The sequence below is a fragment of the Mastomys coucha genome, unplaced genomic scaffold, assembly GCF_008632895.1.
Source record: "Mastomys coucha isolate ucsf_1 unplaced genomic scaffold, UCSF_Mcou_1 pScaffold5, whole genome shotgun sequence".
In the NCBI taxonomy this organism is placed as follows: domain Eukaryota; kingdom Metazoa; phylum Chordata; class Mammalia; order Rodentia; family Muridae; genus Mastomys; species Mastomys coucha.
In genome coordinates, this window is record NW_022196911.1 from 28,080,915 (window position 1) to 28,097,906 (window position 16,992).

Sequence of the window (16,992 nt, forward strand, 5' to 3'; positions counted from 1 at the left end):
TTTCTTTTTTTGGGGGGGGGGATTTCTTTTCAGTGAGTTTAGCACAAAGGTGTACATAGAAGAAAAAGACTGACAAGGGAAATGGAAGGTGGTTTGTAGCACGTGTCATGTATAAACATTTAGTTATCGTGTGCATATATTAGCATGCATATATTGACATATATGCATCCTAGACCATCTGTCAACTAAGAACTGAGGAAGCTATTCTCCTTTTATATATGTTGCTGAGAATAGTTGGTAGGCTACGAGGGTTTCCTGACCCGAGAAATGGTGCTTAACTAGCAGAAAGGGCATGGCAGTGGGGCAAGACCCCTGATTTTCTGTCAAAGCTCTGCTCTCGCTATGTGACCGTAAAGGAAGCCTAATCAGGCAGTTTAGCTGTACACATGGGAACCTGGAGAACCTTCTGAATTATGGGAAAGGTTTCAAAAGCCATGTATATGAAAGGACTTCACAGTGGGGGCAGCCTTACTAACTCTACCTACAAGTGCAGAGACTCTTCTTAATTTTAATATTGGAGACCATTGCTAAATTGTTCAGGTTGTATCAGTCTCCCAAGTACTAGGGTTACAGACATGTACCACCACACCTGGCTGATGCTTCTTTTTAAAAAACATTTTATTATTGTGTATGCATAAGCATGAAGTGTGTTTGTATATGTGTATGTTTGTGTGTATGTGTTTGTATGTGTGTGTGTGTGTGTGTGTGTGTGTGTGTGTGTGAGTGAACTCACTATGTAGCTCAGGCTGGCCTCAAAATTGATGTTCTCCTCTCTCACCCACCCAAGTTGCTTGGATTATAGGTGTGTGCCACTATGACAAGCCTTCAGGGACCTGCATTTTAAAAAGCAAAAGCAGCGCAGATGGTGTGGGAAAAGTTAACTTTTTTCCTCATGAGTTGTACATATGTTTATTTGTAAAGCTATTTGCATGTATATATTTTTAGAGGCCTAACATTCAGTTGCCTTTAGCCCATAGATATAGTGAGTCATTCTTTGAGGGAAATGGTAATATTCTACAGTATCCACAATGGTTTGGAAAATATGGGAGGTATTATGTTTAGTTATTAGTCTGACTAGACCTTTGTAGCTATGGAGAGAACCTCTGCTTACACTCCAGCCCTGGGTTGGGTATCCTAGTAGAATGAGACTGGCAGTTAATGTGTGTGAACATTGAATATTCTGATTAATGTTCATTGGTTTAGGGTGGTCTGTGAGAAGATTTTTGATTCTTGGCAAAGCTGGTAATTTGACCATTAATTGAATAAACCATGTTTCCTTCTAGGTTGGCTTGTTTATTAGTTGACAATGGGGGAAAACCTGTTGGTCAAGAATGAGTTCCCCTCTGTTAAGTTTCTGCTTCATCACAATTTCTTAACAGGAAGTTTGTCTTTGTAGGCAAATGAGAGACAGACTAGGAGGACCTGACAATCCAGTTGCTGTGTCTAACCTTGGCCTTACTGTTTTAACAAATGTTAACTTTTGTGTAGAGTTTTGTGATGTCAGCAGGAAGATTGCTTAGGAAATTCCCTCTAATGATTAGGCAACATAAAGGCCTCACAGCCCAGAGTGTAGTGAAGTAGAAATTGGGACATTATCAAGAAAAATGGAGGGAAAAAAGAAAAATGCTTGCTTGTGAGTTGAGATGTGTGCGAATGCAGTGAACGTGGGGGCTGGTCTCCAGGAGAAAGACTTCTACAGAAGGGAAAGCCAAGCGTTGGGTCTACCCACCCTAACTTCTTAAGGACTTAAGCGAGAACCTTTAGCCACTTTAGGAGCTGATAATAAAGTATACTTTGGCTGTCTGAGAAAAGACAGGGAAAACTCAGTCTTCACTCTCTGCCTTCATCTGTTAATCTTCCGCAAAGCCTGCCACCAGTTAGGCATTGAAGAGAGACTTCTTTGAAGGAAGGGTGAAAAATTAACTCACCAGTACAGGGAGAGGCCAGAGGATTCAATAGGGTGAGAAACAAGTTAGTCGATGAAGTGGTTTGCTGTGTCGGGTCCTGCAGTTTGGATGTAAGTTGAACTTTGAGAAAGAATATATTGTTTTAGCAGCTAGCTACCAGCATAGCTCACTGGATACATAGTCACACCTGGATTTCCAGTTTAATTAATTAATTAAGACAGGTTTCATGTATCTTAGGCTGGCCTTGAATTTGCTATGTAGCCACTGATGCCCTTGACCTTCTGATCTTGCTTCCATCTCCAGAGTCCTGGGCTTAGAAGGATGTGCACCTAGTTAATGCAGTGCCAGGGACAGACCCTGGGACTTTGAATGCTGGCAAGCCCTCTGCCAACCTCAGCCTCCAGTCATGCTTGGTTCAGTAACATCAATTAGTGAGGAACAGCTTGAGCTTTTTCTTTCTTTCTCTTGGCGTGGTGCTTTACTTCCATGCTTTCTTTAAGTTGTGAGGGCTGTAGGACTTGCATCTGGTCACTGTGGTGCCGTTTACTCACAGACAGGACTGGCCATTCAGTCAGTACCCATGGTGTGGAAGTCCGCACACTGTCAGCATCGCCTGTGGACAGTTCTCCATCTGAGAAGTTAAGTCTCTTGAGTTGAGAAGGGAACTTAGATGGCTGCTAACACAGGAGAGGACTCAGCCATCTTAAGGTGTGTTTTGCTGTGGCATCAGTGCTTGGGACCTTTGAAGTGTATGGCTCTTTGGTAATGTGGAATAATATAGGAGTTTGCTCTTTCTGTTACCAGGCTGAAATTCTCACCCTTCTGTACTTTTGTAGTTCTCATGAACGTAGGGCCTTTTGAAAGTATTTATTGCTTCTCTGTCCCAAGAATAATGGGTTTTCTGACCTTGTACTTAGGAGGCAGCTGTGTTTTGTGAAAATGATATGGTTAATAGAATTTGGATTTACTGTAATGTTTATAGGTGTCATCTTGTAAATTACTGATTAGTATACTTTATTGTTTCTTTGGTTTACTTGATGATTAGCTGTTGTGGGGTACGGATTGGCCTTTATTGAGCTGTAAGTTCACACTTATTTATTATAATGTGTTTTAAGAATATTCTGTATCCTAGTTGAACACCAAGGATTTGAGTAATAGATGTAAGTCTGATGTCTTTTCAGCGGCAAACCAAATGGAGCATTCAAATGATTCCTTTGCTAGGTGCGTCAGTAAATATTGGGGGGTATTTGAACCCTTGCTTAGTTTCACTTTGGCTGGCAAACTGCAGTTGGAATGGTGGAAGAGCTAGCTGATGAAAACGGACAGGAAGTTCATTGTATTGACTCGGGGACAGTTTATGTGGATGGTTGAGTGAGTTTCTAGTTCTTCGCATTTGTGGATCAGATGCTGTTTGTCATGCATAAATATTAATATTAGCTGTGCTTCATTATTCATTATGTAGAATCCTTCTCTCAATGCCAAGGTGAGGGGTACTGCCCCAGGTCCTTCATGGCCAAGGTCTGTACCTCAGATCCACCATTCCATCCAACTCTTCTCTCCATTCTTGGTGGCTGTCATTTGCCGCTGGTGCCATGGTGGGTGTATGGATTGCTTTCTGTCTTTCAACAGTTACCGAAGTGCATGTTTGGGATTTTGTTGAAGAAAGCTGGATACAGTAAACGGAAAGGATCTTGGAAGATGCTTGACTGCTGTCTTTTCTCAGACTAGTCTGAAGGGAATCCCCCATTCATTCAGTGGTGGATCTGAAGTGCAGAATACTTTCCAGGTAAGCCATTGCCCTGTGTTGTGTTGTTTTGTGGACTTACCTCACTGAAAGATACTTTAAAAAATCTTTTCAATGTTGCATATTGAGGCTCACACCTCTAATCCCAGTACTTGCGAGAGTAAGGCAGGAGGATCCCTGTAGGTTGGAGGCCAGCCTGGGCTACAGAGTGAGGCTGCATTTCTTTTTCTTTTTCTTTTTTTTTTTAAGATTTATTTATTACATGTGAGTACACTGTAGCTGTCTTCAGACACTCCAGAAGAGGGCATCAGATCTTGTTATGGATGGTCGTGAGCCACCATGTGGTTGCTGGGATTTGAACTCTGGACCTTCAGAAGAGCAGTGGTTAAATGCTAACCCTGAACCATCTCACCAGCCAGAGGCTGTATTTCAAACAACAAACAAATCTTTTTTTCTTTCCCATTGCTAGGGGATGAAAGACATATTGAATATTTTTGCCTAGTGCTTTTAAGTCAGTGAAGGGGCTGTGGCAGAATTACCAGTAGAAGCTGCGTACATGTAAGGATTACAGTTACAGGCTTAGCTACCTTCTCATCAGATCTCAACAGAGGATATTGTAAACAGGGATTTTCAGAGGTCTGAGAGGACCATTTATAAAACAAGTGGCCATTATGAGACATTTTCTTGCATGGATTAATTGTTGATAATGGCCAGATTATTTTTTATAAATATTATTTATAAAGTAGTAGTCTGTTATGAGGACTCCTTGAGGTTCTTCTCAGGAAGATTCGGTCTGTGTAGTCGGTCTGTGTAGAGCATTGCTAACTTCTAGGCACTGTTGTTAGGTACTTGGCATGTTTTTTAATTGGCATAGGAGTCACTTGGTTTTCGACAAGTGGGATGAAGCTCACAAGAATGAAGGAAGTTCAGGTTACCCAGGCCATGTAGTAAGTAGCAGAGCCAGATTCAGGTCTGGATTTTTATGTCAAATGAAGTTTTTATTTAAGCCTTTTGGATTTTCACTTTTTTTTTTTTTTTCGAGACAGGGTTTCTCTGTGTAGCCCTGGCTGTCCTCAAACTCACCCTGTAGACCAGGCTGTCCTCAAACTCAGAAATCCACCTGTCTCTGCCTGCCAAGTGCTGGGATCAAAGGCGTGCACCACCACTGTCTAGCTCATTTTTCTTTTTAAACATTGAAGAGTGTGTGTGTGTGTGTGTGTTTGTGTGTGTGTGTAGATGTAGTTGTGTTTATGTGCTCACTGTGTCTGTTTCGGGGATAAGGGTTGTACATGGAGGTCAGGTTGATGGCAAGTGTCTTTAATAGCTCTTATACCTTATTTTGGAGACAAGCTCTCCTGATGAACCTAAACACTGGTTTTGCTACACTGGCTAGGAGACCATTACTCAGGTAATAGGTATGCCATCTCAGGCTTTGATGTGATTTATTTATGTTTGTTTATTTATATATGTTATTGTTTTAATTTATGTTGGTGAAGATCAAATCAGGTCCTCATGCTTGTGCAGTAAGCACTTTATTAACCAACCCAAACCATTGCCCCAACCCCTCAGTGGACTTTTACTTGAAGAACACGGGCTAGCTCATTGTTTGGCATGGTATTTGTCCTTGTCAGGGTTACTGTTGTTATAATGAAACATCATGATCAAAAGCAAGTTAGGGAGGAAAGGGTTTATTTGGCTTATACTTTCACATCACTGTTCATCACTGAAGGAAGTTAAGACAGGAACTCAAACAGGGCAGGAACCTGGAGGCAGGAGCTGATGCAGAAGCCATGGAGGAGTGCTACTTGCTGGCTTGCTCTTCATGGGTTGCTTAGCCTGCTTTATCATCACCAGCCCAGGATGATCCCACTTAGGCCAGGTCCTATCCTATCAGTCACCAATTAAGAAAATGCCCTATAGACTTGCCTACAGCCCTATTTTATGGGAGCATTTTCTCAGTGGAAGCTTCCCCCTGTACAGTGACTCTAACTTGTATCAAGTTGACATAAAACTAGCAACACAGTATTTTAGAAATTTCTGGTGTTCTGTCTGCTTTGTGAAAATTCAGCAGATCTTTAGTCAGTTGTTCAGGAGAATATGAAAGTAATTTAGGAGCATAAGAGAAGCACAGTACATTAACACAGTGTGCTGTATACAGGGATCCCCATTGGATTCAATCCCCCATTTTCCCAATTCCTTCATAGTATTTTAGCTTTACTCAAATAGCTTATAGCTCAAATGCATACACTTCTTTTGACCTGTCATCTGTCAGCGTGACAGAATAGATGTTCTCAAGTAACTCTTGAAAATACAATTTTTTCACTATTTAACATTTCCTTTATTCCCCACACACTATACTGTTGAAAACTTTGTGCTAGACTGACATTCTGACTTGTTTCAGTTTGATTTCTTTGCATTTGCTAATATTCTAGCACGCTATCTTAAGAGCAGTGGGTTGTGTACTTCTATGAAGATTGGTGTAGTTAATGTTTAGATAAGAACTCCTATTTCCTAACAGTGGTAACTTGGTGGGGTAGGAGCCCTCAGTGCTCCATTGCCAAGGAAACCAATGGCTAGAGTGGTTAAATAATGTGCTCAAGAGCAGAGATGAGAGGGAGTCCAGGCAGCAAGGTTTTAGAGACTGTGCCTTTATCCTCTGCTCTTGTTTAGAACAACATCCAGTCAAGGGTAGACAGGCTGAAAACCTGTCTAACACCGTGTACAGTTTTCTTACTTTAGAAATTAATGAGGCTGGGGTGGCAGTTCATGAGTCTGTAATCCTAATATTGGGAGGATGGCTGTGTGTTCCACAAATCTGATTTGGTCATTATGCTTAAAGTGTGTCTTTAGCCTAGGGATAGGGTAACATCAGTAGCTTTATAGTAAATACTGTTAGTAAGACCAGAAACTAATTTATAACTTTACAGTGGTTGTATATATGTTGGCATAACTAGTATATTCTTTTCTTCTTTTGAGACAGGGTCTCATGTAGCTCTCAGTCTTGCCTTGAACCCATTATATAGTTGAGGATGGCTTTGAACTTGTGATGTTCCTGCATCCACATGGGAACGCTGAGAATTGATGGCATGCACAATTATACTATTTTATTTGATAGTGGGCATCAAAACTCAGGGCTTTTGTGTATGCTAGGCAAGTACTCTACCAACTGAGCTACATTCTCACCAAGTATTCTCTTATACAGGGATTTGCTAGATGCTAATTTATATGCTAGTTTAATTTAGAGGGGCCTGCAGACTCTACCCAAAATGACTACAACATTCTCTTTCTGTAGGTAAACTTTGCCTAGCTCAACCTGTGAGTGTCAATCCTTTGTGGGGTGGGGGAACATCCAATAACCTTTTCACAGGGCGTATATATCAGATATCCTGCACATAAGATTTTACATTATAGTTTAGAACAGTAGCAAAGTCACAGTTAATGAAGAAGCACCAAAATAATTTCATACTTGGTGGGGGTCATCACAATGTGAGGGACTGGGTTACAGGGTCACAGCATTAGGAAGATGGGGAAGCCCTGGCCTAGCAGGTCATATTATGGACTCAAATCTGTTAAGTAAGATTGTCTGCTGGTTGGCAGGAAAGAACCTTTTCTGTCTGTTGGGTTTTTTTCTCCCATGGAGTGGATAGATTTCTTGAAGGCAAAACCTCACTTCAAAACCTTTTCTAATTAAGGCATTCAGGGTTTTGGGTTTTCCTTCCTTTTTCCCTTTCCTTTGTTTTTTGTTTTGAGATAGGGTTTCATATGTAGCCCAGGTTGGGCAGGAACTTGTGGTCCTCCTTCACCCTCCTCAGTGCTCGAATTACAGCTGCATGCCACCCTGTGCCTGCTTTTAGAGCAACTAGGTCACTTAGCGCACTCAGCTTGGATGGACTTTGCCTTAGAAGTCCCAGGGGGCCTTGTTTCTTCCTCTTCTCTTTTTTCTTTCTGCATGTGTTTGTGTGTGTGTGTGTGTGTGTGTGTGTGTTCATGTTCATGTTCATGTAGAGGCTAGAAGTTAATGTCTTTCTCCATTGTTCTCCACTTTTATTGAGTTCTCATTACAGTGAGCTTTACTGAATCCAGAACTCATGGATTGGCTAGTATAGTTAGCTGCTGGGATTGGGTTTCAGACTCCTCTCCTCTAGCTTGTAGGACAAGAGCTTTTCCACTGAAGCCCCCCCCCCCCCCCCCCCCCCCCCCGTGCCCTTTCTCCCCTCACTCTGGCCCCTGGTTTTCCTTTGTCACTGCTGTGACCCATTTTCTGTCCACTTTTATTCTTAAGGAGATAGTTGACTTACTAAGCTTATGTAGCTTGGCCACATTGTATGCTGTACATTGGAACATACTGAGGATCACATACCCAGCGGTCCATTCTCCATCATTACAGCATGCTGCTCAGTGGAGCTTGTTTTCAGCCTACTCTGTCATTACTTTTGTTATTTTCTTTCTGTTCTTGACATAGAAAGCGTAACACAAATAATTGGTATTTCAGGAAGTTAGCTTAGCAAGTGGATGCAGGATGAAGAGACTAAAGGTAGAGATGTGTCAGGATTAGTGACAGTAATAAAGGGAGCCAGAGTGCTTGCAGGAGGGTTGACTGGGGCACTATGGTTTGTGGAAGTTGTAGGTGGTGGATCTACAGAGTTTAGGGGTTGGTTGGTTTTAGTAGCAGAATTGAGGAGTAATATCATGAGTTTTAGATTTTTTTTCTTCTGCCTTGAGCCCTTGGGTGGGTGTTTGCTTTCTTCCTTAGAATGGTAATACTGTAATCAAACATGATATTAGGGGAGAAGAAAGAATAAGTTTGTTAGGTGAGTTTAATAATGAGTTTGATTCACCTACAGATGAAAAAAGCCTGAGGGGAGAGGTATCTGGATGTCATATTGGTCTGAGCTCACCAAATAGGGACATTTGGGACCCTTTGCCTTCATGCAGCTGTATGAGGTTACTCAAACACAGACTGTCTGGGAATGGCAGCACACAGGGATGGGCTGTGATATGGACCAGGAGGTGTGGTTACATTTCTCCTTCACTCTGCCAGTAACTGTTCCCAGTCCACAGATGAGATCATTACACATAGCTGCATCTTATCTCTCACTCTAACTGGCTAATCAATGAGGCACAGTTGTTAATGTGTGTTTTCAGAAAGTCATTGTGCTCATTGTATATACATCCTTTATTCTTTCACATGATTTCAGTTGTACATCTGAATCTTACCCTTAATGTAAAATATGATGTGATTATCTTAGCTTTCAGTCCCTAAAGTACACTCAATTTTTAAGGATTGCTTTCTTTCTTTTTTTTTTTTTTTTTGGTTTTTCCAAGACAGGGTTTCTCTGTGTAGCTCTGGCTGTCTTGGAACTCACTCTGTAGACCAGGCTGGCCTTGAACTCAGAAGAACTCTGCCTGCCTCTGCCTCCAAGGCGTGTGCCACCACTGCTCGGCTAGGGAACACTTTTTAAAATGCAAGCTGATTTATAGTATAGATAGCCTGTAAATTGTGTAACTAGTCTGAACTGATGAATGATGTGTGGATCATTTTCAGTCTTTTGCTATAACATATAGTACTATAAGAATAACTTTGCACCTGTACCATTTCACATATGAAGTAACATATCTTTAGGACAGATTCTGAGGAGGAGTTAGGCCAGGTAGGTACTTTGAAAGATCTGGTCCTGGGTTAGGGTTTGTCTTAGTGGCTTGCCTAACATGTGCAGGGCCTTGAGTTTGATCCTTAGAATTGTACCTTGCACAGGCTTTGCCTCAGACTGCACTCATTATTTCCTATTGGTGTTAAGTGGACTTAAAACTGGAAGCTTTAAAGATTGTTGTCCTTCTCCCTGTCCAGCCCCCAAACACAGGTCTTGTGCTTGATGGGTAGTTGCTGTAGCACTGAGGTTAAGCTCTGTGACCTTGCATGAGAATAGCATATGTACATGGAGTCAGACAGACAGAAGCGTCCTTTTGTGCTCAGAAGTCATCATGGGCCACCTTGGCATCTTCTCTCTGTTCTCTCCCTTCTTATTTTCCTCCCTACCATCCCTCCTCCCTTTCTTTCTTACTCTGGTGCAAATCTTTTCTTTATTGCAGAAACTTTTGAGAGTAGTTGCAAACATTTTGATATTGTTGCCCTGAAATTTGTACTTAGTTGTCTCTGTGTCTTAATATAGAGCAAGCTATTTATCTTTCCTTTTCCCCACTGACTTCTCAGAAGAGCCCAGTTTAGTTAGTTGCGTTATAGGTGTGCAACGATGTGCAGCATTCCACATACATTTATTTCCTTATGGTGTCATTTAACTTCTTTAGCTTCTAGTTCCTGTAAACTGGAACTTTGGTGAGCTGTATCCACGCTAAGCTTTTTGGTAGCAATGTTTCATCATAGGAGAAATGTCCCTCCCATCAAGTCATGTCACCAGGCCATAAGAGCTGTGCTACATTGTTCCTTGTTTAAGGTGGCAGCAGCCAGATCTCTGTAATAATTGCAGTTTTCCCCTCTGCTCTTGGCAAGGTTGTCTGCGGGGCACTGTTTGACACCTTGTAACAGTTTTTCTTACTCACAGCTACTCACCTGGAGACTCCAGCTTCCCAACCCTCAAGTCTTTTACTGCAGTATGGTTACAAAATTGTGGTCTAGTTGTCATTCTTCTTCTGTTTATTAGCTAGTGTTCAAAGAGCTAGCCTGATTCTCCACTTTTCTTTCTGTGCCATTGGTACTCTCGTGGGTTTTTGTTTATTCGGTGTGTTAACAGTCAATTACCATTCTTACTGATTCTCAGTGTCCCAGATTTGGTTAATGAGAACCCCTTCTAGTAGCTCCCATTTTCTTTTGATGTGGCCATGCCAGTCTTTTTGGGACCCAAAAAGACATGTGACACTGTGGCTTTTTATGGGGTTGTTTCTAGAAACTATTTGTTGTCACTATTTGTAGACCCTTGTGGTAGACAGGACTAAGAAATACATTTAAAAGGAACTATGAGTCCATCTTATTTCTGATTCAAATTTAATATTACAGTTTTTCCTCCTCTGAGCTTAATAGTCTCTATTGAAAAATCTAAGGGATCTTGTTAACATAATGGCCATCAAAGTAAGGTGCACATGTTATATAAGTAGGTAAGTAGCTTATTCATTCATTCTTGAGCATGTCCTTTTTAGTATTGTGGAGAATACAGAGTAGAATCAGATGTATATGTTACTTCTAGTAGTTTTCAGTTTTATATGGAGAAAGGAATTTGTTTGGTGTTGCGGGAGTTAGAAAAAGACAGTTTTATAAGAGACGTTTTATTTGCTTGCTTTGTGTTTATTATATTTGTGTTCTGTATGCAATCATCTGTATGTTTGCACAGGAGGCCTGAGGAAGGTGTTGGGTATCGTTCTCTTCAGTTCTGCCTTGTCCTTTAAGACAGGGTTTCTCAATGGGTCTGGAGCCTGTGCTGTTTGGGCTAGGTTATGCAGTAGTTAAAAGTACATGTAGAATACCCCCAACTTCTACATGGCTGCTAAAGTCTGAACTCCCAACCTTATGCTTACATAACTAGATTGAGCCATCTCTCCAGCTACATAAGACACATTTTAAAAGCTATTCTTTGAGGCCTGGCAGAAATTAGAAATGGACATAGATGTACTGCTTCAGGGGACTGTCACAGCAAAGATAATCGGGACAATGATTATCTATCTTGTTTTCTCTTTAATATTTATTTTTATTACATATATAGATATATCTACTTTTTGTGTATGAGTGTTTTTATCTGCACATGTATGTGCACCAGATATGTGCCTGGTGACCATGAAGATCAGAAAAGGACTTCAGATTCCTTGGAATTAGAGTTACAGATGGTTGTGAGCCATCGTGTGGGTGCTGAGAACCGAACCCTAGTCCTCCGCAAGAGCATCATCTGGTCTTAACCATTGAGCTGTTTCTGTACACTTAATGTTTAATTATGTGCATGTAAGAGCAGGTACCTGCTCTCTGTCATGTTTTTTATGAGGCAGAGTCTAGCTATGTAGTCTGGGCTGGCCTGGAATGTATGACAGTCTTACCTTGGCCTCCCAAGGGTTGGGATTACCGGTACTTGTTACTATGCCTGGCAAAGGGTGTGTGATTTCTCTGAGAAGGGATGAGTAAGTAGTCCTGTGGATTGCTTAGTATAGCTTGAGTGAAGCAACTGAGAAATATGACTTGCAAAGGTCCATTATAACTAAACTTGGACTTCTTATAGGACAGACTAATTTACATATGGACAGGAATCCCCCAGACAATTTTATTTGCTCTGCATAGGTTTTAAGGATTGGGACCCTGCATATCAACACACCCATTTTTTGGTTTTGTATGAAAAGCTGGAGCATAGTGATTCCTGGCCTCTTGAAGCAGAGTTTGTGCTCTGCCTTGCAGTTATGCTCTCCTCATGTTACCTGCTGCTGATGCATCTGGGCTCGTGACTCTTGCATGAACCAGAAGATGACTGCAGTGGATGTGGATTGTGGAAGTTGAGCAGCATCTGTTCTTTCTTTATAAAGATTATTCTGGCAGTCAGTTTGGAGGCTGCATTGAAACAAGAAAAGTTGGAGCAGTTAATAGACTGTTGCATTATTCTAGAGAAGAAACGACAAGCTAGTAACAGATGGTGGAAGAGGAGGAAATGAGTCATTTCGGCTATGGAGTGTATAGAGTGTACTGATAGATGTGAGCACATTGTGCCCAGAAATTGACAAAAGAATGTAAAAAAGGGCTGGGCAAGTGGTGGCGCAGGCCTTTAATCCCAGCACTTGGGAGGCAGACTCAGGTGGATTTCTGAGTTCGAGGCCAGCCTTGGTATACAGAGTGAGTTCCAGGAGAGCCAGGGCTATACAAAGAAACCCTGTCTCGAAAGACTTATGTTTGTGTGTGAGTGTGGAAGTGCACAACTTCAGTGTGCTTGGAGGTCAGAGAACAACTTTTGGGGCTCCGTTCTGTCCTACTGTGTTGAGGCAGAGGCAGGAGAATCATCTCACCACAGGAGTGATAGAATTACAATTGTAGATGTCCAGCACTTTTATTTATTTATTTTTTAAAGATTGAACTCAGTCCCCAGGGTCACACAGCAAATGCAAACACTATCTTGCCAGAGTTTTAAGTTCTTACAAATCTCTTTAAAACACTTTAAAAGTCCTGGGGTTGAAGATTTAGCTCAGTAGTAGAACCTTGCTTTAATGGGCATGGCTCTGAGTTCAGTTTTCAGCCCTACAAACAAAATAAAAACACAGTAGGATTGCTACTCAGGATATGATAGAGTATTCCTAAAGCTCTTGAAGAGTTACCAATGTCTGCCAGCACTCACAGAGGTACATGTAGGTTAGCTGTGTCTCTTTAGTCTCGTGTTCATATGCTCTGCCCATATCTGTGAAGTTCAATTTTGTGCATCTGTAATCTTTGCCCCTTTGCATTTTCCATTTCTAGTTCATTGCTCTCTTTACTAGGTAGCTTGAATTAGCTGGGTTGCTGAGTACTTGAGTGCTGTTGATAAATAATGGAGATGCTTCCAATATTTGGTTGCTCTTGTGGTTCCTCTGTATAGCCCTGGCTGTCCTGGAACTCACTCTGTAGACCAGGCTGGCCTCGAACTCAGAAATCCGTCTGCCTCTGCCTCCCAAGTGCTGGGATTAAAGGTGTGCACCACCACCCCCTGGCGTGGATAACACTTCTAAGTAGGCAGAATCCTAAGTTTCTGTTGAGTATACAGCTCTGGGATAGAAACATTGGCTTGTGGGTGAGCATTGGTGGGCAGAGGGAATTGAGATAAGGCAACAGACATAGAAGAGTTGAGCTGTGGATAGCATATTGGGAACTTGGAGAAGATGGCTCAGGTGTCCTGAGCCAGTTGCAGGTGCTAGTCCAGTTTAAGCATCTATCACTAAGGTAGAATTCCACTAGAATCCATCACCTGATGGTTTACTAGTCCTTGTCGGTCTGCCTAATGGGTGTGTGCTGTTATGTTTATTGTAGCCTTTATTTGCTTTTTATTTAATTAGCTTAGTAGAGTTGATTTTTAGTTAAATGTACTACTTATTTTAATTGTAGTGTTTGAGTTTTCAGAAATACATATGCTCATATAACCACCATCATTATTAACATCCAGTTAATTTCTATGCTTTTAAAACCTTCCTCACTTCCCTTTGCAGTCATTACCCTTCTCCCAGCGTCCCCAGTGTCCTCCTCTCTGTAACTGTTGGTTAGTTCAATCTGTTTTGGAGTTTCACGGGGATAGAGTCATTGAACATTTTATACACTGTGTACTCGGGTATGTTTGCTTTGTTCTGCTCAGCATGGTTTTAAGACACATTCACTTATTAAAAATCTTAGCCGGGTGGTGGTGGCGCATGCCTTTAATCCCAGCACCTGGGAGGCAGAGGCAGGGGATTTCTGAGTTCGAGGCCAGCCTGGTCTACAGAGTGAGTTCCAGGATAGCCAGGGCTATAAGAGAAACTCTGTCTCAAAAAACCAAAAAAAAAAAAAAAAAAGTCTTGAGTGTGTGTGCCTTGTGTTGTATGAATATGTGCACATGTACAGGAGTGTGCCTTGAGGCCAAAAGAAGAAGTTTGCTGTGGTTGCTGGTTTTGTGGGTGCTAGAATGGAAGCGCAGCCCTCGGGATCATGCAGCAGGTACACTCCTTCTTTCCCTCTGAGAACCATCTCTCCACTCCAAGAATTGTTCAAGTTCTTTTTATTGTTAGAGGGGTTGTTAGTATTGCTTGATTTTTGGGAATAGTGTAAGGGAGCATTATGTAGACTTTTGAGGTTGATTGTTTCCGGGTAGATGTACTTGTCAGCACAGCTCAAATTCAAAGAGAAAAAAGGCCCCTTTTTACACTCTTAAGAGTTGTGACACTGTGTGTTTGGGTTTATCTTCCATCAGGGATCCAGCTATCAGGTCAGTTCCAGTGCTACCTGGTGTTTGTTAGATCACACCTTGCCCTTCTTCAGACAGCACTTCCCAGTCCCATGCTGTAATCTGTGTACCTTGGGAGTTTCCACAGCCCTCTTCCTTATGCTCAGTAATGTGCTACACTGGCACAGAGAATTTGGGGAACACTTTACTTAGGGTTACTAGTTTTATGAAAGGATATTCTAAGATTTGTTTATTTTTATTTTACAAGTAGCGGGTGTTTTGCCTGCATTGTGTGTAGTGTCTGAGGTGTCCAGAAGTGGTCATTAGATTCCCTGGCACTGGGGTTATAGATAGTGCTGCCATGTGGGTGCTGGGAATTGAGTACTGAGCTGTAGCTTCAGCCTATGAAAGGGTGTTATAAAGGATACAAAGGAACTATCCCATCAAGAGGTGCCAGAGGTAGCGGTTTGCCAACTCCCCTGCCAAGACAAACTTTTGGGACTTACCTTACTCACAAAAGCTCAGGTCTGCTTGAAAGGGTTGGTTATAGATAGGAAGTGGTCTTCCCTCGCATGTAGGGAGTTCCAAGTTTTAGAAGCCATTGATCCTGGAAGGTGGCAGAGGGTACAGCAGAGAATCGGGAATGAACTCTGTATTCACTATACCACTATACATGCACATGTAGCTAGAAAAAGAAATTTTGAAGCTTCTTCAGAGAACATAAAGAAAATAAAAGCAGTAAGATATGCTTTTATTTTCTCTAGCAACATGCAAAAATTTAATTTGCTGTATACTCTTGTGACCCTTTGCTGTAATCCTCTTTAATTTTGGTTTACCTTGTGGTTTCACCTATAGAGTGACTACCAATGTTCCTCAACTTTTATGTGCTTGTTGGCTGCTTATATATCTTGTAATAGATGTGCCATTTTATGCCTTTAACACCAGCACTTGGGAGGCAGAGGCAGGCAGATCTCTTGAGTTCTAGGACTGCCAGGGCTATGTTTTAAGACTCTGTCTCAAAAAACAAAACAAAACTTGAGTGTGTAAAAGGACAGAATTTCATCAAATTAACACAGAGATCTTAATTGGTTTAAAACTGTATTTCTAGGATCAGGCAAACTTCACTGCGCACATTGCATACTCAGCACAGTCATGGTATTGAGTAAGTAAGTGAGGGAGGAGGTTTGTTTCGTGTTGAGAAGGCTGAGGCAGTTGGTCTTGTCAGAGTTGCTTCTTTGTGGGCAGGGAGATGAATAATAGAAAAACAACAGGTATGTTACCGCCAGGTTATTCACTTCAGGTTACATGAGGGATAGATTAAAGATTGGACCGGAGAGACCTTTGTCATGCCAGTTTGGGAAGCTTGTCTGATTCCTAGGAAGGTAAGATAACTTAATTTGGTGACATGGAAATGTTAGCATGAGCTACTCCACATTGATTTTTAGTCATGATATTTAGTCATTTTTAAATATGATATGGCCCAGTGAGAGAGTTCAGTTCCAAATAGTGGCCTCCTATAATTTTTACTTAAACTTAATTTATCTTATCTTTCTTTCTTTCTTTCTTTCTTTCTTTTTTCTTTTTTTTTCTTTTTTTTTTTGGTTTTTTTCGAGACAGGGTTTCTCTGTGTAGTCCTGGCTGTCCTGGAACTCACTCTGTAGACCAGGCTGGCCTCGAACTCAGAAATCCACCTGCCTCTGCCTCCCAAGTGCTGGGATCAAAGGCGTGCACCACCACCGCCCGGCTCTTTTTTTTTTTTTTTAAAGATTTATTTATTTATTTATTGTATGTGAGTATACTGTAGCTGTCTTTAGACACACCAGAAGAGGGCATCAGATCCCATTACAGGTGGTTGTGAGCTACCATGTGGTTGCTGGGAATTGAACTCAGGGACTCTGGAAGAGCAGTCAGTGCTCTTAACCACTGAGCCATCCATTTCTCCAGCCCCAATTTATATTTTCTTTTGCAAAAGTATTCACTTGTATTTTAGAAAAAATAGAAATAATATGAAGCAAGACCCAAACCCCTAAAGCTCCCTTGAAAACTGCTCTTTGCTTTCAGTGTGCTGTGGTGCTCTCTGAATTGTGGTCCCCCATAGTCAGATTTCTAAGTACGTGGGCATTGACATAAAGTAGAGCTTCCTAATTTTAGTGTGGATGGAACGTTTTAGACATTTTCAAACACTGTCAGCAAAACGAATGACTTCATGGGAAGGTAAACTGAGGTTTAAGAATGTTTTCAGCCTGAATTTTATAAACTTTATTTTAAATTTAATTAATTTTCTTTTGTTGCTCACTCAGCAGGTATTTATTGAGCCTCTGTTTCGTACAGATTCTGTGAGGGCCTGAGAACACTAAGCTATAAATTGGTTTATTTCTTGCAGATTGCTTCTAGTTTTTGTAATAAAACACCTAATTATAAGAAGTAAGTATAGTTTTTGAGGAAAAAATTAATGGCTTTTATTATTTTGTTATATTTA

General features: G+C 41.3%; 1 protein-coding gene across 8 annotated transcripts in view; it reads left to right on the top strand.

Annotated features, from left to right (window-relative positions):
* The window catches only part of Fbxw11 (F-box and WD repeat domain containing 11), a 99,437-nt gene that overhangs the window by 6,612 nt on the left and 75,833 nt on the right, over positions 1-16,992 (top strand). For 4 of the 8 annotated variants that reach the window (XM_031354426.1, XM_031354425.1, XM_031354428.1 and 1 more), the window contains exon 2: positions 3,537-3,693. The exons of the other annotated variants lie outside the window; for them this stretch is intronic. The gene's annotated coding sequence lies outside the window, so the exon portion shown is untranslated. The remainder of the gene's footprint in view (positions 1-3,536; positions 3,694-16,992) is intronic. 8 annotated transcript variants of the gene reach the window in all.